The 4,290-nt window shown below is 41.4% G+C and overlaps 1 pseudogene; it reads left to right on the plus strand.

Moving 5' to 3' along the window:
• The first annotated feature begins 1,072 nt into the window (after positions 1–1,072).
• LOC123183457 (putative disease resistance protein RGA3) lies at positions 1,073–2,861 on the plus strand (annotated as a pseudogene).
• The last annotated feature ends 1,429 nt before the right edge of the window (positions 2,862–4,290 follow it).

The following is a 4,290-nucleotide window of genomic DNA, read 5'->3' on the forward strand; positions in this document are numbered from 1 at the left end:
ACACCTTAAAATTCTATATTTAATCCTAAGAAGAACGCAGGAGTGTGTAACCGGTTAAAATGATTATCTATTTTCCTGCCTACAAGTGGAGGCTTTCTTATTGAAGTGCAAATTGTCTCATATGTCCTTGAGTCCCTTGGTTTTAATTTAAAACCTGCATTGCTAAAATTTGTGTAAGCTTTTGTCCTAGTATGTATGATTCGACAACTATGATCCTCTTGCTGTAATCGTAGTGCTCTTGTCTCACATGGCTGTCGCTGTCTCGGTGTAGCCATTTGATTAATCTGAGACATGCATTGTTGATAACACCCACTTGGTTTGTTTGAGCACTGTGTATGGCTGGATGATCTCGGTCATCACGGCTATTGTTAACTGTTTCTAGTTTCTATGTTTGTTTGATGTGTCAACATATTATAATTCTATGTTTAATCCTAACATCTTAGGATTGTGTACCTGATTAAAGTAATTATATTTTTGCTGCCTGCAAGTGCATGCTTTGGAATTGAAGTGCAAATTGTCTCATATGGGTGTCAGTGCCTCGCTTTAGCCATCTCACCATCTGACTAATTTAAAACCTTCATCATTAAAATTCATGTTAACTTTGTTCTAGTATGTATGATTTGACATCTACGTTCCTCTTGCTATGATGGTAATTCTCTTGTCTCACATGCCTGTCGTTGCCTCACACTTGGTTTATTTGTGTACCGTTTATGTCTGGATGATCTCAATCATCAGGGCCATTCCTAATTGTTTATAGTTTCTACGTTTGTTTTATATGTCAACAGAATTAAATTCTACGTTTAATCCTAAGAAGAACGGAGGAGTGTGTAAACTTATTAAAATAAATTATATATTCAAGTGGACAATTTGTAATTGAGGTGCGCATTGTCTTTGGTGCCTCGGTTTTGCCATCTAATTCATTTGAAATATGCATCATATCGTTAATAACACCAATTGGTTTATCTCCACACCATTCTCTTCTCCATCCTGCACTATACTAGCTTGTGTTTTCTTGTATTTTGCATGTGTTGCGGGAGCTGTGAGCGTTACGATGGCGGAGCTGGTTGCCACCATGGCGATCCGGCCACTGGTGTGCATGCTGATGAACAAGGCGTCCAGTACAAGGTGATGGAGCGAATGAAGAAGCAGCACAGGATTCTCAAACGGAAGCTTCCGGCCATCCTCGATGTCATCACCGACGCCGAGGAGCAGGCAACAGCACACAGAGAAGGTGCGAAAGCCTGGCTCCAGGAGCTCAAAATAGTGGCATATAAGGCAAATGAAGTCTTTGACAAATTCAAATACAAAGCACTCCGACGTGAAGCCAAGAAGAATGGGCACCGCACCAAGCTCGGCTTCGATGTAATCAAACTCTTCCCTACTCACAACCGTGTTGTGTTCCGTTACAAAATGGGTCGCAAGCTTTGCGAGATTCTACATGCCATCGAGGTACTCATAGTAGAGATGCAGGTCTTTGGGTTCAAGTACCAACCACAACCACCAGTCTCCAAGCAGTGGAGGCAAACAGATTATGTTATCATCGACCCAAGAGAAATTGCTGGCAGATCTAGAGGCAAAGATAAGAAGAATATTGTTGATACACTATTTGGTCAATCTACCAATGCAGATCTCACCATTGTACCCATGTTGGAATGGGTGGCCTTGGCAAAACCACGTTAGCACAGCTCATATACAATGAACCTGAAATTCAGAAGCATTTCCAGTTGCTACTTTGGGTATGTGTCTCTGATACTTTTGATGTGAACTCCCTGGCTAAGAGTATAGTTGAAGCATCTCCCAACAAAAATGATGATACAGACAAACCACCACTCGAGAGACTTAAAAAATTGGTTAGTGGACAGAGGTTTCTCCTTGTACTGGATGATGTGTGGAACAGAGAGGTCTATAAGTGGGAAAGGCTGAAGGTCTGTCTTCAACATGGTGGGATGGGTAGTGCAATGTTAACAACAACTCGTGATAAACAAGTCGCTGAAATTATGGGTGCATGTAGAGCTTACAATCTCAATATTTTGGAGGATTGCTTCGTGAAGGAAATTATTGAGGCTAGAGCATTCAGTTCGGAGAAAGAAAAGCCTGTCGAGCTAAGCAAGATGGTTGATGAGATTATAAGCCGATGTTCTGGCTGTCCTTTAGCTGCAACTGCACTGGGCTCTGTACTTCATACCAAGACTAGCATCGAAGAATGCAAGGCTATATCATCTAGAAGCAACATTTGCACTTTGGAAACTGGAATTCTGCCAATATTAAAGCTTAGCTATAATGACTTGCCATCACACATGAAGCAATGCTTTGCCTTTTGTGCTGTATTTCCAAAGGATTACAAGATTGATGTGGACAAGCTGATCCGACTATGGATCGCAAATGGCTTTATCCCAGAGCACAAGGAAGATAGTCTTGAAACCATTGGAAAACGTATTTTTATTGAGCTTGCCTCAAGGTCATTCTTTCTGGACATAAAGGAAAGTAAAGACTTCAGGGGGTATTATTCCATGAGGTATTATCCCAGAACTACATGTAAAATCCATGATCTCATGCATGATGTTACAATATCTGTTATGGAAAAGGAATGTGTTGCTGGAACTAAGGAATCAAATCAAAACGAGTGGCTTCTAGATAATACTCGTCATCTATTTTTGTCGTGTAGAAATATAGAAGGTATTTTGAATCATTCTATGGAGAAACGGCCCCATGCTATCCAAACACTGTTATGCAATAATGTTGTCTGGAGCTCACTACACCATCTATCAAAGTACAGCTCTATGCACGCCTTGCAAATCTGTGTGAGAACAGAAATATTTCTCCTGAAACCAAAGTATCTGCATCACCTGAGGTACCACTAGTAGAAAAAGGGCCATTTGTCCCGGTTCTTAAGGGCCTTTTGTCCCGGTTGTTGAACCGGGACTAAAGTGTCGTTACTAATGCCCTGGGCCTTTAGTCCCAGTTCTTACATGAACCGGGACAGATGGGCCTCCAAGTGGCCCGTGCGGCGAGCCCAGGCAGGAGGCCCTTTGGTCCCGGTTGGTGGCACAAACCGGGACCAATAGGCATCCACGCGTCAGCAGCTGGCAGGAGCTGAGGTTTTTGTTTTTGTTTTTTTGAAAAGGGGGTGGTTTAGGGGTTTTGGGTGGTTAATTTAGGTGTTTCATATATTGTGTTATCTAGCTAATTAATAGAGAGAAGCGTCCTCTCTTATCTCCGTGCTTGGTCGACGTACGCTACGTATTATATATACGTATAGAGAGGACTCGACACGCTAGCTAGTAAGCAAATGAAGGAAACAGAAGATCATCATGAACATATGCATACAGAGAGAAGTGATACCGACCACCTCTCCTTCTCCGAGAGATTGGTCGAACAACAAGTTCTCGTATATCTATCCGACACTACTGGCTACATATATACAATATAATTATCTCTTACAATATAATCTCCTAATTATATATGAACTCAGGGTCCACATGGTATTCTCCGTCTTTAGCGATCACGTGGTCAAGGAAGAATGCCGCCAATTCCTCTTGAATTGCTCGCATATGATCTGGTGGTAGGAGTTCATCCCGCATCCGAAAGATCTAATTTGAATAAGGGGGGTCAATCTATATATATATATATATATATATATATATATAAAAATGAAACTCAACACAAATGATGGTAATAAAATAAAATTGTGAACATTATTGCTTACGCACTTCATATTGTTCGTCAGAGTAGCCCCGCTCACAGGTCATGTGGCGGATGGACTCGCAAACGTAGTATCCACAGTTATTATTCCCGGCTTTCTGCCACAACCACTTTACAAGAAAGAGAGGTCAATCAAACTGATAAGCAAGCATGCTATAAATGGTATTGATGAAACTAGCGCTTGAATCACTAGGAGATGCGCGGAACATGCTAGTAGTACTTACTTTCGGGTGTCTAAATTGCAGCTTCTTCGGCAGTCCCGGAGCCTTTTTGGTGAATTTTGTCCAAAACCTGCCAGACAAAGAAAACAATTACTTGATATCAGGAAATGAACAAAGTTGCTGATATGGTGCGATAATGATCGATTTAACTTACTTCTCGAGCATTTCAGTCATGTCCGCATACTCCTTAGGATCTTTTCGTCTCGAGTCTAAGACGGTTACTAGTCCCTGCTCAACCTTAATCTCTAGGAGTATATAGTGGAACCTGTGCACGCATGCATAACTCATCAATTACATTACTATAACCTGGACTAATTAGAGAAACTGAATATGCACAAGACAGTAACAGTCACTTGAAGTTGTAAGG

Source organism: Triticum aestivum, chromosome 1D (assembly GCF_018294505.1).
Source record: "Triticum aestivum cultivar Chinese Spring chromosome 1D, IWGSC CS RefSeq v2.1, whole genome shotgun sequence".
NCBI lineage: Eukaryota > Viridiplantae > Streptophyta > Magnoliopsida > Poales > Poaceae > Triticum > Triticum aestivum.